Below are 20,000 nucleotides of genomic sequence, written 5' to 3' on the forward strand. Positions count from 1 at the left end.
GAAAGAGAGGCCCATTGGACTTGGAAACTTTATATGCCCCAATACAGGGGAATGCCAGGGCCAAAAGAATGGGAATGGGTGGGTAGGGAAGTGGGGGGGTATGGGGGACTTTTGGGATAGCATTGGAAATGTAATTGAGGAAAATACGTAATAAAAATATTAAAAATTAAAAAAGAAAGAAAGAAAGAAAGAAAATAAAATTCTAACTCTCACATTTCTAGTGGATTCTTACCCAACACATTGGTTTGCCACCTGTTGCAGGTAATATTAAAAAAAAAAAAAAAACAAACCAGCATGTCTCCTCGCTTGTGCCAGACACCAGCAACTCTCTGCCCCAGTGGGCTGGCCAGCCATGCACTGGCAGACAATGGCCAACATGTTTTTATCTCATGGAGTCTCTGAGTCAGAGTTCCCAAAACGTTTCATTTTCACTCAGCTTTCTAGGCTCCCACTGGTGGGTCACTGCCATGCCAACCCCATTCTTAAAATCTCCCATGGCCTTTGTCACCGTGTACCTCAGGCAAACCCATGCTTTGCCATCGTACCTTTCTCTCTTGAACCCAGGAGAGTTGCTGCATGAAGGGAAACACAACACAAACTTAGTTCAGGAATGATGGTAATTCAATTGCTGGGCATCTTCATAAAAATAGCATCAGGCTCATCCACAGCACGTTAACAATGAAAACAAAAACAGAGTTAAAGAAAATACCAGAATATGGAAATATCTCCCAAGGCTGTTCTGGTTAATATTATAAAAAGTCTCTCCTACCAAAAGAAATCTCGATATTCAATGCAATCCCCATCAAAATTCCAATACAACAATTCAAAGAAATTGAAAATTAAATTTCTTCTTAAAATACAAAATACCCAGGATAGCAAATAAAAGGGAAGTAACAATAAAGTGAAACAAAACAAGCAAACAAAAATACCTCATGAAATAAAACAAAACAAACAAACAAAAATGTCCACTACTGGAGATATTACCATCCCAGATTTCAAATTAAAATACATAGCTATAGTAATGAAAACAGCATGGTATTAGAATAAAAACGTATTTATTGATAAATGGAATAAAATGGAGAACCCACATATAAATCTATATTCCTATAATCAATTGACTTTTAACAATGAGATGAACAAAAAACATTTGTTTTAAAGTCTTTGGGGAGAATTTATTAGGTAGTGATTGAGGTAAGAGGCCTTGCCTACTGTGGTAGGTATTCCCCTAGGCAGGTGGTCCTGGGGTATATAAGAAAAATGAATTGTAATGATTAGTACTGGTCCCCAAGGCCTGGCTGTTCCTAGGAATGAGAAAATCCAAATATACAATATGACCTTGTTCTTTAATTTAAAATTATTTGTTAAATAAAAGTGCCAATAGCCAGTAGCTGGGCAAAAGAGACATAAGTGGGGTTTGGGTTCCCTAGCTTGCGGTCTGAGGTGACCGTGAGGAGAGAGAGGAGAAGACTCCATTAAGTACAAATCTTAAAATCATAGCTGTGCGGGCGGGCCAATTGGGGTTAAGAGTAGCCCAGATGAAACTTTGTAAGTAATAATTCAGAGTTATCAATAAGAAAATAGATTCTAATATTATAGAGAGTAGATATCTGCCCAGAATTAGTGCTGATAAAGGATTATTATAAATTAAAGTGTATGTATGAGTATTTATCTGGAATTGGGTGATCAAATGCAGGGTAGAAACCACTGATTGAGATTAAATATATTCTACAAAAAGAAGTAATTAATATGGTAAAATGAAAATTACTCCATCTTAGTTTTACGTACAGATACTTTCTATGTTTAGTTTCATATGTGAAGCCACATAAGTTTTTGGAGACAGTGAATGCATAGGTTTCTATTATTAAAAATACAGTTGGGAAGGGTTTATACTGAATATAAGCATATGGTATATTTTAATATCACTAATATTAAATAGTTTTACCTTTGTACCTTTGACTTCAGCCACATTTTTTCAGTTTTTAAAATCAATGTAAGACCTTGTTATTCTTTCATTAAACTTAGCTTTAACTTTACTTTTATTCCACGGTTAATGAAATGGTTTTTCTTCTTCCATTTTCATTGTTGATTTATATATGTTCAATGTAATTTTGTATGTCTGTCTTCTATCTGGTGGAACTGATAAGCTTGTTTTTTAGGTCTAGTGGAATTTTAGTGAATGTCCTATATTTTTATATTAACGTTCACAGCATTTGAACTAAAAGGCAGCTCTCATTTGAAAGAAAAGGATAAAAAGCCATGTGTCAAATATATGTGACATATACTTTAGTGAGCATTAATTTATCTGAATTAGGACTAATCCATTTATCTATCCACCTATTTAACCATGTGCTGTAATATGTTTAGTTATCATTCACATTCTACTTGCCTCTGAAAGGATGTAGTAGAATTTATAGTTTACAAGCAGCCTGAGTACAGGTAACAAGTACAGAGATAGAACATGTGTCAAAGATCTAATTGAAAGCACAACCTGACATCTCAACATTTAGAAGATAGAACCAGGAGGATTGCAAATTTATGGCCAGCCTGGGATACATAGAATATTTCCGCTCCCCACTCAAAATAAAAACAAAATCCACAGAAAGATTTAGGAAACAAAACTTTGAAAACTACTGCAATTAAATGTTCTTTTGTTTCTAAGCTTCCTAAGGGTGGAGACCAAATCAAGAAACAACAAAAATCTTATATAATTCACATTGTTTTACTAGCACCTATTCTTCTGTACAGACAAATTCTTTCTTTGTACTAAATTTGTGATAGCATTTCTCATGAGGATCCTTAAATTAAAAGATAAGAAACACTATGGTTTCAGCTAATCATTCTCTGAAAGATGCAGAATTGTTTTATGCACCTATTATATTACCCTACAATAAATGTCAGAGATTTTATTTTCAGTTTTACTTGAACAACACAAGGAAGAGTGTACTTAACACTTTAGTGTTTTTCTCTTAAATGTCTTCATCTATTCTTTGTCAAAAATTAACATATGGTTTCAAGATGGACTGCTGTGACTAGTGCCTTCAACATAGTATTTACTACAAGGATTGATATACTTTATGTAAAAGAAAGGTGAGAGTCAGGGTAATGATAATCAAGGTGCTTGGTAGAAATTCCATCAATGACACACAGCAGGTTGACATGGTAAATTTCAATTTGTCAAGGTGCTCTTTGCCTACTGCTTTAGAGAAAGAGTAGGAATTCTTCTGGGGCTGGAGAGATTGCTCAGTGGTTACAAGCCTCTTCCAGAGGCTCTGAGTTCAAATCCCAGCACTTACATGGTGGCTCACAACCATTACTTATTGGAGTTCCATGGGAACTGTTGTTCTCTTCTGGTGTGCAGAAAGACAAAACTCCCATATACATAAATAAAAAGATCTTTAAAACAATGAACAGGAATTCTTCTCAACACCTTACAAGAATCTAGTATTTTCCAAGGCAAGGGTGTGCACCCTTTTATGTGTCCTGAACCTTTCTACATGCCCTTCCTATCGTATATTGTCCATAATATCTCTGTCAGTGAAATTGTATACTAATTATTACACCATAAAAATAGATTTAAATTCCAATAAGATTTAAAGAATCAGCTCTAAATCAGTGTCCCACAAATTTCCACTGTACTTTTAAAAGGTAAACTTCAGGGGGCTCAAGTGGTTAAGAATAATAACTATTCTTCCTGTACCATGTGGCAGCTCCCAACTGTTTGTAATGCCAGTTCCAGGGGATCTGACACTCTCACACAGACATGCATGTAGGAAAATCACCAATCTATATGAAATAAAAGATAAATAAATAATATTTTTCAAAAGTTAAGTTCAGCTTCAAGAATTTTATTGAGAATTTGTTTTATCTATGTGTTTCAAGGAGACTGTCTTATAGTCTTCTTTTTGGGGGGGTGGAGTGGGGTCTTTGTCTGGTTTTGGTATCAAGTAAACACTCCCTTCATACAAAGAATTTGGAAATGCCCTTTTACTTTCTATTTTACTGAATGGTTTGAGGAATGTGGTTTTAGTTCTTTGAAGGTCTTGCAACGTGCTATGTCTATCTGATCCTGGGATTTTCTTTGACTGGAAGACTTAATTGCTGCTTCAATTTCATTGATTATTTTAGGTTTGTTTGAATTATATATTTCATGATGATTTATCTTTGGGGGTGGGTCATTAAATCTAGGTTTAGTTTGATAGAGTATAGATTTTAAAAGTGTGTCTTTTTTATTCTCCAAATTCCTCAGCAACTGTTTTAATCTCTCTCTATTCTTCTCTAATTTTATCAATTTTGATCCTCTCTTTTCCTTAATTATGCTAAAGGTTTTGTCAGTGCTGTTAATGTTTTCAAAGAACTAACACTTCATTTCAATGATTCTTATTATTGTTGTTTATATTTCATTAGTTTCAGTCCTGATTTTTTTTAAAACTGAAAGAAAATTCAATTTTGAAAAGACAGCACAAAGCCAGGTAAGAGGTAAATCTCCCAGATGCCCCAAGGAGGAAAAGAGAAGATAATCATGGAGCATTGTATATTGGTGCTGGGCAAGTCAGGCCTAAGCACACTTAGGCTTAGATCAGTGTCCAGGAGAAAAGGGAGCAAAGGAAAATAAATAATTACACCATGCTAAGGAAATGCAGACTCAGTCAAAATTCATGGTGACTCATAGGAATTTGCTTTACCCCTGATTTTTATTATCTTTTCCCAGCTAAGGTTTTTGAATACTGTTTGTCCTAATTTTTCCAAAGCCTTGAGTTATATCATTCAATTATTAGCTTGTGGCCTCTTGATTTTTTTATAGAGGAGGAGGAGGAAGAGGTTGAGGAGGAGGTTGAGGAGGAGGAGGAGAAGGAAGAGAGAGAGAGAGAGAGAGAGAGAGAGAGAGAGAGAGAGAGAAACTACACCAGGTGAATGGTATATGCCTTTAATACCAGCACTTGGGAGACAGATGCAGAGGCAGAGACAGAGGTAAAGAGATCTTTGTGAGTTCGAGGCCAGCCTGGTCTACAGAGAGAGTTCCTGGACAGTCAGAGCAACACAGAGAAACTGTCTTGAAAAACAAAACAACAACAAAAAACCCAAACAAACAAAACAGCAAAACTATGATCCTCAGGTATCTTAAAACCAGCATTCTCTACCTTAATATATATATATATATATCCATATTGATGCTGCAAACTTACTAGACTGCTAGGGTTTCCATGAAGTTCTTATTAATGGAGACAGGCAGCCATTGTATAAATAGCCTAGCAAAAAACATATCAAAGATATTCTGAAAAAAAATACTTGTATCTCCCAATCTGACCTTTCGACTATTAAAACAATAGATCCCAAAGAAATGGGTATGTCCTGAGGAATCTCCTGCTGGGAGAAAAAAAAGGTCCTCACCAGGAGAACTTGTCTCCTGAAGAGAATTGTCTATGTGCAGGTGACTAACAGGGTGAGAACTGTTCAATCTGCTGGGGCTGGATTTACAGGAAATTGTGAACCTCTTGATGTAGGGTCTGAAAACCTACTTTGGGTCTTCTGGAAGAACAGCGAGTACTCTTAACCATGAAGCCATCCTTCCAGCTCCTTATTTTATTCTCTAATCTGACACATAAGATTGTATATATTATGGTTTTCAGTGTAATATTTCAATGCATGTGTATAATGTATATGGATCAAATCAGTGCTATTGGCAGCTATCCAGTTACTTCTCATTCTTGTGTTGTAAACATTTGTGATCTCTACTGGATATTTTTTTAATTATCCAACTAACTGTTGTCAATTATAGCTAGCCTGCTGGGATATAGAAAATTATTGATCCAATCCAACTTTATTCTATTCCTCTTTCCACGTCCCCATATGCTTTTTTCAGCCTCAAGTAACCACTATTTTAATTTGTACTTCTGTTAGATCAACTATTTTAGACTGTACCTATACATAAGAACATACAGTATTTTTCTTTTTATGCTTATAGTATTACTCTGAATGTAATGTCCTCTAGATTTATCCATATTGTTGCAAATAACAAGACTTTTACTATAATGGTCTTCTTATGTAGATACCATTATATTAAAGTAGAGGCCCACTCTAGTTCACTGTCATCTCATTTTTAGTTTTGGTTGGAGTTAAAAGAAAACACAGAGATATAACAGCTGGCAAGGTGACTCAGTGAGTCAAGGCATCTTGATCCACATGGTGAAAGGTCCTTGCCTTCTCTGACTACAACATGTGCCATGTAGTACATATGTGTGCATGTGTACACACAAAATAAATAAACATGTGATTTAATTTTAGCTATGTTTTATGTATATGGGTATTTTGCCTGCATATATTTCTCTGTATCATATGTGTGCCCAATGCCCATGGAGACCAGAAGAGCACATAAAAGAGTTGTAAGTTGTCATGAGATGCTGGGATAGAACTTGGGTCTTCTGGAGCGCAAGCAGTGCTCTTAACCACTGAAACATCTTTCTAGTCCCATATAATGTAACTAAAGTGTTAAAACATATGTACACATACATTTTGGTTTGGGGAACATAAATAATCATAGTCATCAAGAAATAAGAATGAATTACCAAATGAACCAGCAAACCCTCTTTTAGGAATATAGTCAGAGCAAATGAACACAGCACCTCATAAAGCTATCTGGACTCTCATGGTGATCACAGCTCCTTCACAATGGTCAACTTATAAAAACAACCTATGTATTTTCAAGAAATAAGTGGCAAAAGAAATTGTGTTACACATTTTTTAGTAATTAGAATATTGCTAGACCTTTTAAAAGAAGGATGTTATGCTATTTCAAATAACAGGGATGAAGATGGAACAGGAATGACTTAGCATTATGCTAAGTCAACCAGTCCAAATATGAAAAAAATCAATGACACATGACCTTGCTTATATGTGAAATCTTATACTGAAGATACAGCCTGAGAAAGTAGTTTAGTGATAAAGCACTAGCTTAACTTAACATATGCAAAACTGGGGTTGACTCTCCAGCCCTGCAAAAAAAGTCAAGAATATATAGAAATAAAAATTAGAACAGCAGTTCTAGATCTCTAATGTCATAATGTGAAGACTGTAATTAATAATATTCTATTATTACAGAGAATTTGCTAATTGTAATAAAATGGTAAGAGTGTTTCTTTTATGGCATTACTAGTAATTATGTAAGTTGATAATATGTTAATTTGATTGTAGTTATATAAAAATACAAGTTTGTATACTATACACATATACAATAGAAATAAATTGTAATAAACATTTTTATACATGTATCTATGTGTAGTGTATATGTACAGTATATATACTTAGGTCTCTGTGATAAGTACATGTATGATTGTGCACAGGTGTGTGCACATGTGTATGTGTGTATGTGCACGCACACATGTGCATAGGACAAAGGTTGGCATTAAGTGTTTTCCTTGATTATATTCCACTTTATTCGCCGAGGCAGAATTTCCCTGTAAACCAGGAGCTCACTGATTCCACTAGTGTTGTCAGGAGGCTTAGGCCAGTATTCTTCTGTATCTGCCTCCTGAGCACTGGGAATTACAGATAGGCCATCATGCCCACTTGCATTTACATGGGTTCTAAGCATCTGAAGTCTGGCCTTCACATTTGCATGGCAAGCCTCTTAACCATTGAGCCATCTCCCCTTAAACACTTTTAAACATGTTTCAGAATTGTTAAAGGATATTCATATTTTTGGCAACGTATCTCTAGAATTTTCATCTTGCAAAACTGAAACTCTATACCCATTTACCCTTTCCACTTGCCCTTGACAACTGCCATTCTACTTTCTGTTTCTATTGGTTTGGTGACTTCACCATATCTGAGGGGAGTGGAGTCATACAACATTGGTATTTTTGTAGTTGACTTAGTCCACTTATCTTACTGTCTTCGAAGTCCATCTATGTAGCATCTTCCCCTTTAAGGCTTTAAAAAGTATTTTGTATATTTTTTTCATTGTCCATTCATCTGGCTATTATAAATAATGCACCAGTGAAAACAGAAGTGTTAACATTTCATCAATATCTTCAATTACTTTTATTTATACACTTTGATATTTTTATAAGTAAAGGTAAAAAAGAAAACAAATAGAAAAGGAGTATGATTTGAAACAGAATACATAAAAACATAAACAAATTAAATTAGAAATGAGATTTTCAAAAATATAAACTTGGAATGTTTATGAACACCTTTGATCCCAGCACTTGGGAGGCAGAGGAAGACAGACTTTTGTGACTTCAAGGCCAGCCTGGTCTACATAGTAAGTTACAAGCTACCCATGGTTACATAGTAAGTCTTCCTCCCTCTCTCCCTCTCCTTCTCCTTCTCCTAAATTTAGGTCTGCATTTCTGCCTTGAGGCTGGGGTGTTGGAACCCTGCTGATATGCCACCGAGGTGGGTGAGTTGCAGGGGCAACAAGCTGCATGTCTGTCTTGTTTCTGGGAACCAGATCACTGTCCCAATGTCACTCAGGAATGGTAGAAGGCTCTGGTTCTCAGTGGTGTCCCTATACACAACTGGGGACATCAAGGAGTTGAGAATGGGGGTCTTCAGGCTTACACTGAGATTGGGACCAGACAGAGTCTGGCTCATCTCCAAGTGAGTGCCAAATATATGGAAGAGAAGCCTTCTACAGAAGATCTAAGTATGGCTGGCTATTTACAACAAAGGCCACCCTCCAAAGAGGATCCTTGATGAAGAACAGGGCCTTTGCCTGTCCAAATGCTTTTATTCAAAGCTGATGAGAATGCATATGTGTGGAGGACTGGACCATGAAAGGTAGCCTGGTCCCTGGTTGAGCTAAGGCTAGAAGCCCTGGAGACCCTGAAGCTTTGTCTGCTCCTGGGCACCAGGCCCCTATCATTAGCCATAGCCCTTCATAGATTTGTGGCCATCAGTCATGTAAGGGCAATGCCCCCAAGCCCCTCCACATGTAGATGAGAAAAAGGATGTGACCTGTGGTCACACAGACTCAAGAAAGAGATCACCATTCTAATGAGGTACCTAGAGGCTTGGAGGTCCTTAGCCAATAAGCTTTCCTTCACAGACATTCCTCCCTGCAAAAGATATTTAATCTCAGGCCCACCCTGAGAAGTGGGGTATGGTTTTACACATACACATTCTGCCATAACAATAAATGCCTTAAAACCATGGACTGCCTCTTTTCATCAGGATCTGCTGTGGGGAGCCATGTAGATAGCCTTAACCTACAAAGCCACTATCTAATCTCCTGTACAAGGTCTCTCTTCACTCCTAGTCATGATCATCACCAAGAATGCCACGGTCAAGTCAAGGACTCTCCCCATGGGACCAGCCAGAGATCTCCTCTTAACTCCCCCCATCCAAAGACCCAGGCTAAATCCAGTCTGTGGGCCCAGATTCCATTTTCATCTCTTCCAAGACTTCTAGAGGCACCTGGGTGTCCAAGAGCCTGGGAATTACATGGCCCCAGCCTCTTCACAGGCAGACCCCCAAATAGCTCTGGCTCTCCGGAGCCTCAGACTGCAGTTTCCCACCCCTGGGTGATGCCCATGGCTTCCCTATGGCCCAACACCCACCCAGTGATAGCACTGGGTAAGTGCATTCAAACTCCCCATGTACTGCCTCTCCAAACTGCAGAGCCCTGTGCAAGAGTGGACAAGGGGTCCACAACCCTACACATATATCTTACCCAGGATGAACCAGAGACTAAATAACTTTTGCAGGAAGGGATGCCCAGGCAGTGAGACTAATTGGCTAAACACTCTAGGCCTATCTAGATACCTCATTGGCATTGAGATTATGCATAAGTTTTTATGCTGTGTGACCAGTAGTCATGGTTGTCTTAGTGGGGTGTTGTGGTGATGTGCTCCAGGACAGGTATTCTGGTCAGGCATTGATTCTAAAGCCTCACTTTCTCAGTTATGATATTTACTTTTTTTAAAAAATCTGTTTCAACCTTGCCAGTTCTTGCTCCATACTCTTCCCTTTTCTCTCCTTCTCTCTCCATATAGAAATAGATATAAACTAGAACCAGTGAGATGACTCAACTTTGTAAAGGCACTTGCATACAAGCCTCATGACGTAATTTGAGCTTCAGAACCACATGGTATAGGGAGAGAATCAATTCCCACAAGTCGTCCTCTGCCTTCCACACATGTGCCTCACTATCCATCCACAAAAATAAGATAAATAAATGTGAAATTTTTAATTACATATATTATTTAAAGTCTATGTTAATTTTTTATAAAGATTTAGTCTATCTGTCCAACAAATACAGATCTTATCTAGGAACAGAGACAACTGGAACCAAATGACAGTTTTCTAAGTGAGCAATGCTTCTTACAAAATAAATATGGCTGATATACATGCATCAAATAACAATTCTTCACTTCAGCACATAATCTGATAAAAGAAAAACATTTTCTCTCATAACCATTTTTGAGCACATACAGTTACATTCTCTATTGTGGGTACAGGTAAAAGACCTGGACTCCTAATGTTTCCTTGAATTGTGAGGACTAAATCATAATTAAGATGCATGCACCTAACTAGTATTTGTGTTGTCTCAGTATATGTGAGGATCCAAAAGTTAGACAATTTTCTTTCAAGGAAATTGTGATTATTAGAAATGAAGTGCCCCCTTTAGTCTTTGCATTTTGTCTGGTTTTTATGTCAGTATAAATTAGTGTTAAATAGGTAGCTAATGAGATCGGGTTGAAATACATAGGTAGTGAATGGGATAAAGTTGAAATACATGGGTAGTGAATAGAATGGGGTTGAACTAGGGCTGTCCTTTTCATCTGATGCATCCAGTAGAAGAAAATTAAACAGTTGATAGTGGATGAAGGAGAAATCAGATGAAAGAGATTTAGAGTACCTGACTTCTGTGTTTCAATAGCTTGACAACCTAATGTATGCTTCAGAAGTGTGACTGGTTTTGTTTTTTGTTTTTTTGTTTTTTTTTTCCCACAGAGAATCTTCCAAGTTGGCCCTTTGTTTATGTGACTTGGCTCCACATTTGTTAATTTTCTAAAAATTGCAGGTAGTAATGTGACTCTGGGTACTAGGCTAATTTGTTATTCTTGGTCTCACATCCTCTGAAGGCCTGTGTATGCCAATCACTTGTAGGCTTAGGGAACTCATGGAACTGGTATCAAAATTCATGCCTTGAGCAAAGCTTTCTTTCCCCTCTTCAACAGGATTGAATTTGGTCCACATTCCAGTGAAAAACTATTAGGATGTTATGCTACTAAACGGCTGCAGATAGCTGGAAGCATAATAGCCTGCATGGGCAAATACCATAATGTAAGAGCATATAATGAACAATCATATGGATATACCTTCTGCCCCAGTACAAATACCCAGGGGGCCACATACAATGCATCATGTATTAAAAATACTCTATACGCCACTGTGAGTAAAGACCAAGCTGGTAGGAAAATAAGATTGTATACCTTTTCCATCTCTGCCTATTGGCTTAGCCTAACCACTCTACTATATAGATAATGGTGGATTTATATTTTATGATATGGGAGTTACGTTGACCAAATGATCATCAAGAAAATGAGGCAGGATCAGTCAGCAGCCAGAGGTTAGGGGGAAAGGGGAGGCCCTTGCAAGGATGGCCCCAAAGCATACCAGCCTGTAATTTTTCTGGGCACTGTGTGGTTGAAGGTAGCTATAATTCTTCACCCAGGGTACATACTTGCCACCTGTACTCTCCTCTAATTATCTTTGATCAGGCTTATGTGGTAGGAAGTTATGCTTCAGCAGCTGCGATTAAGCCCAGGGCATAGCTAAGTCTATAATTACTAGCTGGTTAAATCAGAACTCTTTCAGAATTTAGAGGCTATTAGAGTAAACTGCTTTGATTATTTTAGACTATAACCTTGTCCTTTTGTACCTCTCTAAGAACTCAGAAATGAAGAAGTAATAGTTAAAGAAAGACAAATCTGTCAGTGAATATTTAGAAAATGAGAAGAGAACTAGATACAGGAAGCAAAAGTGAATATTTCATTGTCGAGAGAAGTTATATACTTCCTCACTAACCAGCCCCAGAGTATGAGGCAGGCCTTCAGAGTCTAGTTTTAGAGAAGCCAAATTTTAAAATGTGTTCCTCCATTGACTGCTGAAAATATTAACTGAAGGACAGCGATTGGAAAACCTGAATTTAGGTCCTAACCTAAATGATGAAATCATAGGAAGTCCCTTAACAAATGCTATGATACTCAAGTATCTCATATAAATTACAAACAAAAAAAGCACACAAAAATTCAGCACAAAGCTACTGTAAAGATCAAATAACTCAGAAAGAGAATTTAAGCACCTTTGGCACCTAATAAATGTTTGGTGATAATAACAATAATTCTTACTATTAGAGCATATACATTTTTCTGGCTCTGCAAGAGAGAAGGGTGATTCCTATGCCTGTATCTGCTAATTAGAATCGTATGGAAGAGTTAGTGAAACAAGCTCTTTCAGGTTGAATAGCAGGAGCTATATTCATTCTGCTTTGAGATTAAGACGTACTGTTCCCAAATAATATGCTTTCCCCCTCCTTCTATAATGCTTCTGAACTTGTACAATTAAGGTTAAAGGAAATGGTACATAATGCAAATTCATTACTTCCAAAGGAGATGGCTACTCATAATTTAATGTAGGTAATGTTTAATAAATCCTCCTTTAACTATGTAAACAGAAACTGGAAACTATGGACCATTCAAAGACATCTAAGTGAAAGTACTTATGGTACCTTCTGCATTTATGACTTCAGATTAGATTCTGCTTTACTGCTCACCTTCAGATGAGTGCCATTGGAAAAGACAAGCAACATAAACCCATGAAAATATCCTTACATAAACACATGTGTGCATCTTCCATCTTTAAAGAGGTAGATCAAAAGAATGAGAGTCACTTGTATATGTACTAGGGCAGCTGTGCTGTTGGATCAATGCCACTCTGATTCCCCACTGAAACAAAGGAAGTGAACTCTATTTTCAAAATATAATGTTTAATGCTTGAGCCAAGCAGTTACATCCAAATGTTATCCTCCTCAAAGAACACTGTGATAATTATGAATATATGATTAAACGGCATTTGGAAAGATTGGCTGTCTGTGGGAGATTTTTAATTCTTCTCTTCTTAAGCCACCAGTACTATGGTCATTTACTTGGACTCTAAAGGGCAACACCTGACATTTGGTCTTTGATGGATTTAACAGGCCGCTTGTAAGCTTAAAGGTTTTGCTTGGCTAAATCAGGTTTTATCTCAGAGGTTATTTGCAACTTTACACGCTGTCTTACAGAAATGTCAGTGTTTGCTTTTCCTCTGAACTATGCATAGCAGCTCAAGGTTTGTCTGTGAGTAGCTCTGAAAACAGAAGATCCTTGGTTTTAGGCCCATGTTCTCAACCTCCCACAAACAATCAGTGTAAAGCATTCCTTTCAAAGGATATTATTGTTAGGCTATGGATGACGGAGCAGACACAGTCTTTTGCAAGAGAGGGATGCATTTGCTTGCCTTTATTCTCTTCCTGGTGGAAGAAAAACATATTTTGATGCTAAGTTTGGGAAACACATTTTCTATGGAGTCTGTGGAAATAACTATCTCATGCTGTATGGGAAGTTAAACCTCAGCTGGGCTTGCACTGCAGCTTGGCAGGCCTCTTGTGGATTCCCTCGGGAATCTCTTAGAACAGTTGTTCTAAATCCAAACTGTTACCACTGTTCTCAAGCCCCTAGTCCTGCCCCAGCTGTCCTCCTTCTCACAGATGACCTCACCACCTACTTCACCACAGAAACTCTGGCCATGCAACATCCCCTCCCCCTGTCTCCGTTTCACTTCTTTCTTCAAAACACATAATGCTTTTGCCTGTTTTCTACCAGAACTCTTTTGTCTCAAAGAAAGTCACATTTCCTTGCCAAGGCTACCTCCTCTATTTGGACACTCAGTCCTACCCCCAAACCCTCTTCTTGAGAGAAATTGTTCCATCAGTTATTTTTAGTCCCTCTTTTTCTGTAGTCTATATTCAGGGTTCTCTGGCTTTGATCCAAACATCACCAAATTTCTTACCTCCCTTGCACGGGCCAAATTTTTCCCTGCCTAGTTGCTTAGCATTAAACACTCCTACTAATCCCCTTGTACAACCCAAATATCTCCCTGCCTTGCTTCTTAGTATTAACTCATCTACTAACCCCTTGCAACCTAGCTTTTACCCTCCAGTCTATAATGAGCTATTAAAGCTGCAGTCTTTACAGTCAGCAAGGATCTCGTACTGAGCAGATTCACTGCCTTTGTCTCAGAACTCATCTTTCTTGGCCTCACTGTACTTTACCTACTATAGACCACTTTGCTGCTTAACATTCCCTGGTGCTATGTTGTTACCTTGGTGTTACTCTTTCCTTGGTGACTATTTCAGATCTCCTTTCCTGATTAGTTCATCCTTCTCTGTACCTGAGCTGCATGCATTGCCCACAGTTTGTGTCTTTTCAAGCCTCTGTCTTGGTGAAAAGTTTTCTTTTGAAAACTTTTGTCATTCTAAGTTGAAACTGAAATTTGGGGAAAGCTCAAGTACTCACTGGTCTTTAATCCATTCATTTACTTACATAATTACTGACTTGATTGAATGTCGTATAGAGTGACCATAATTACTTTTTCTCATTCATACACCTACATAATTACTGACTTGATTGAATGCAGTATAAAGTGACCATAAAACATATTCACACTAATTGTGTCATTTACTAGTTTTCTTTTCTTCCTATTGTTTTCTGTAGAACTCCAGTCTCTGTGCACATTAAGTCAGTATGCCAATATGAAGCTATATCCCAAACAAAGTGGGATCTTTTGAGTGTTTAAAATAATGCTAATGTTAGACTATCAGGCAAAAAGCCAAGTTATTGTGGGTAAAATGAGATATATGGAAATGTTATAACACTAAGTATTATAAAAGTAAAAAAAAAACTATAAATCTATCCAGCTTTCAAATATATTTTGTCTAGCATGAAACACATTGACACAGAGGAAATTTTCCTGAATGGAACACCAATGGGTCAGGCTCTAAGATCAACAGTTGACAACTGTTAATGAAATTGAAAAGCTTCTCTAAGGCAAAGGACACTGTCAGTAGGAAAAAACAGCAACCTACAGATTGGGAAATGAGCTATCAATTCTACATTCAATAGAGGGTTAATATCCAAAATATACAAGGAATTCAAGATGTTAGATTCCCGAAAACCAAATAATACCATTAAAAATGAGAAAGTACCCAAGGAGTTAGGGGGATCTGCAACCCTATAGGTGGAACAACAGTATGAACTAACCAGTACCCCCTGGAGGTCGTGTCTCTAGCTGAATATGTATCAGAAGATGGCCTAGTCGGCCATCAGTGGAAAGAGAGGCCCATTGGTCGTGCAAACTTTATATGCTTCAGTACAGGGGAACACCAGGGCCAAGAAGTGGGAGGTGTGGGTGGGGAGTGGGCGGGGGAGCATGTGGGGTACTTTTGGTATAGCATTGGAAATGTAAATGAAATAAATACCTAATTAAAAATGAGCTACAGAGCTAGAGAATTCTCAACTGAGGAATATTGAATGCCTGAGAAGCACCTAAAGAAATGTTCAACATCCTTAGTCATCAGGAAAATGATAATCAAAACAAACCTGAGATTCTATCTCACACCAGTCAGAATGGCTAAAATCAAAAACTCAGATGACAGCAGATGCAGGTGAGGATGTAGAGAAAGAGAAACACTCCACCATTTGCTGGTGGGATTGCAAGCTGATACAACCACTCTGGAAATCAGTCTGTCAGTTCCTCAGATAATAGGACATAGCACTACTGGAGGACCCAGCTATACCACTCCTGGGCATATATTCAGAAGCAGAGTATATAAAAATCCACCATGAACAAAATTGAAAAGATGGATTCAGATGAGATTCCTGAATGTCAGCCTATAAAATCCAATTCTATCCAGTAAAGCCTAAGTTATAATGCTATCAAGATATGTCTGTGAATACAATAGTGGCACAAATGTTATAGAGGTAATCAGAGACTTTCTTATTGGATTTCAAGCCACTCCATGGAAGTAAACATATTTCTAGTAGTGTAATCTGGTCCATAAGAGAGGAGCTCACAGGTCCTGCAGGGTGGACCTACAACTATTATTTTGCTGAATAATATCAAACTGTTTTTTGAATTCACATCTCTCTGCCTTTAGGTTAGTACTGTCAGACTTCATGAGAAAGGCTCTTTTGTGCAGTGGATGGTGGCAGAAATCCACAAATGATCAAAGTGGAGAGAATAAGTGACTGTGGAGTATTCAGGTTATAGATGAGACACCTATACCATAACCCTCCTCAATGTTCATGGACTATCCTGAAAAAGGAGTTGGAAATATTGTATAAGCCAGAAATTAGGGAGGACCAAAGTTAAACAATGTCTTCCAAACAGGGCATTATCAATGGACTCATGAACTCTCTGTGGTTGCCTGTGTAAGATCTGCACAAGATCAAGCCTGTTGGCATCATGGAGTGAAGAGACTCGTGAATCCCCATTCCTAGCTGAGGAGTTATTGTCAGTTGATGGCTTCTAGGAAGGGAAGAGTCAATTTTCCTTAAGAGTGTGGCCCTTGGTAGGTTGAGTACATAGGAAGCACAAATTGGACTCCATGGGTTATATTAAAAGAGGATATAAAGTTGTGCATGGGGGTGGGAGAGAAGATCTGGGAAGAGTGAGGGGTGAGTATAATTAAAATAATTAAAGGTATTGTGAAATTCTTAAAGAATAAAATATTTTAATATATATATATACATATATATATATATTAAAGTTAAAATTGGAATACTATAAAAGGAAAGACTAAACATAGAGAGATTGGATAATATTTACAAAAGTCAGCTTCCTGAAGCCATAACTAGACTGTGTGGATTTTATTTATACTGGACATCAGTGGAGTGAGTAGAAACTGAGAAAGTTTGTATTCAGTCCTACCACCTGTCTATATACCAGAGCCTTCTACAGCTCCCTTAGTGACATGCAAGAGCTTCATATTCACAAGCCCAAAATCAAACTTACCATTTATGCCCTCAAAACTACTTTCTATATAATTTCCTATTCCTAGCCTAAGCCTGGTAACACAGGCTCCTAATCTCAGATGCTCAGGACACTTAGGCAGGGATATCACAAGATCAAAGCCTACCTGAGGATAGTAACCAAAACTTTCCTTCTACCTCAAAAAAATTGTCCAAGTTTATACCATGAGCCAGGACAAGAGTGAGTTTAGGTGCATATCCCTCAACACATCCAGCCTTCATCTGTATGAGCCAAGTGTTCAAAGAGATTTATTTCCATTCCCCAGCAGAACTTCCTAATTGCATTTATCAAGCACCCCAAAACATATCCAAAAGATGCATCTGGATTTTCAGGAATCCAAACCCAAAGAGATGAGATGCATTTTTAAAATAGACCTTCTCTATTCTGGACATTTTTGGTAGCTATATAAAGAAAGGACAATATACAGGAAGACAATAGAAAAGAAGGTATTTTTATTCAGATTTGACTTTGAGGTTTTCTTTGTTTGCAAAATATTGACTTAAATAATGTCTTAATGATCCAAACCAGCACTTACATTTCTTCTAACCCCATTTAACTTTTCTGTGTCTCATCTGTTAAGCCTCTTGGCCAACATCACATACCAAATCAGTGACATAGTCATCATGAGGCCCCAACTGATTGCTTTCCAGTTTCATATTTTATGTAAGCCAAGTGACAGAAAAGGGGAAAACTGGGTCAGAGAAACAAAGTTGGCCTAAAAAGTCTCTGTTTCAAAACAAAGTCAATTACACGACATGACATTTCTCATCTATAAACAGAAAAATAAGCACAGGTCCTAGCATCTTTCTTTTCTAATGGATCCACAGAGTCACTATCATGAGAAAGGTAAAAGAATGAATCTAGCATCATTCTCCATTTGTTTATCAGATCAAGATCCAATTCTTAACACTTTTTAGAAGAGTTAGGGAAACAAACAAGATAAGAAAGTGGCTAATATAACAGAAATATAAAGTTTGTTTGGCTTGGGTTTTGAGACACTGTCTCCTGGGGTGTCCTGGAACTCATTAGATAAACCAGGGTGGCCTCAAACTCAAAAAGATCCATTTGCCTCTGTCTGTCTAGTGTTTTCCATCAGAAGGGGAAAACCTGTGTGTGTGTGTTCACTTGTGCATGCCCACATGCACGTGTATGCATGCACATGTGTATATATATGTATATGCACATGTGTGTATATATGTATATATACACATGTGTATGCATGCACATGTGTGTAATTATGTATATACACACATATATGTATATATACACAAATATACATTTACATATATATACATACATATACATACAGACACAGACATATGTGTGTGAGTATATATACATATGCACTCACACACACACATATATATGAGACTCAATTTGTCTTGCTGTTAGGAATAACATACTATAAGAATACAAATACAAGAACAAGCAGCTTTCTTTGCTGATCCATAGAAAGTTTTTAGTACAACTATTATTGCATTCACTTGCCTGTATACTTCTCTATCTCCCTCCTTCTATCTCTATCTCACCCTTGCCTTCTCTCTTCTCTGCCTCTCAAATCTAAAGTATTACAACCAAACTTCTGAGGTTTCTCATACAAGTACATTATTTATACATACTAAGATTTTAAGTGCTTGGGTGTGGTATCGTGAAACACGGATGAATATTCCTCGGAACTCCTTACCAAAGTTATTTATTCTCACTCACATACATATAGCCATCCCCTCTGAAGTACTGAAAAACACTCTTGACTGATATATATCATGAGTATATCATCACTTCATGACAGTATATGAAGACTGCAGGAATTCTGATCATGAACCTATATCTGTATTATTACCTTTTGGGAATTCAGTGCTCTGGAAAAAGGGAAAAACTTATCTGGCCTTACAAGACCATAACTGCCATTTCTCAGAAACAGACTGTCTTAGGGTTTTACTGTTGTGAGCAGACACCATGACCAAGGCAACTCTTATAAGGGCATTTAATTGGGGCTGGCTTATAGGTTCAGAGGTTTAGTCCATTATTATCAAGGCGAGAGCATAGGCACATCCAGGCAGGCATGGTGCAAGAGGAGCTGAGAGTTCTACATCTTCATCTGAAGGCTGCTAGCAGACTACTGGTTTCCAGGCAGCTATGATGAGGGTCTTAAAGCCCACATTCACAGTGACACACTTCTTGCACCAAGGCCACACATTCTCCAAACAGGGCCATACCTTCTAATAGTGCCATTCCCTGGGCCAAGCATATACAAACAATCATGCAGACCAACCATAGCAACAACTGAGCAAGACCTTGAAAGCTAGCCTGGGACCCACAACTCAGGAGTTATGGAACAGAAAGGGAACTTTCCTCTTAAAAGTTGTTCTCAACCTTCCTAATGCTGTGACCCTTTAATACAGTTCCTCATTTTTGGTAACCCTCAACCATAAAATTATTTTTTGTTGTTATTCTATAACTGTAATTTTGCTACTGTTATGAATTGTAATGCAAATATCTGTATTTTGCAATGGTCTTAGGCAACCCTGGCAAAGGGTCATCTGATCCTGACTGGCATCACAACCCACAGGTCGAGAACTGCTGCTCTAACTCATCACAGAATTTGTCATGGATTTCACATAGTTAACCCCAGGAAGGCCAGCCTTGTTCACAATGAGGGGTTGGACTCTTCTTTCTGTAAGGAGTTCTTTTATATTACCTAGCATGATTGTCCTCCTTTCCTTTAATTAATAATGTATGCTTGCTCTGCTCACTGGGATCTAGGCAATCAGTACCCATTGGTATTCTTGAAGTTTGGGTGACACTTTGGGTTGCCTTTAAGATCAGGGGTTTGGCTCTCAACCACTTTTTTTGGCTTTGATTATTCTGTTTGTGTGTCTAAAACAAAAGTGAGATTATTTTATTTAAAATAAAAATTTCAAATGCTC

Source organism: Mus caroli, chromosome X, assembly GCF_900094665.2.
Source record: "Mus caroli chromosome X, CAROLI_EIJ_v1.1, whole genome shotgun sequence".
Classification (NCBI taxonomy): domain Eukaryota; kingdom Metazoa; phylum Chordata; class Mammalia; order Rodentia; family Muridae; genus Mus; species Mus caroli.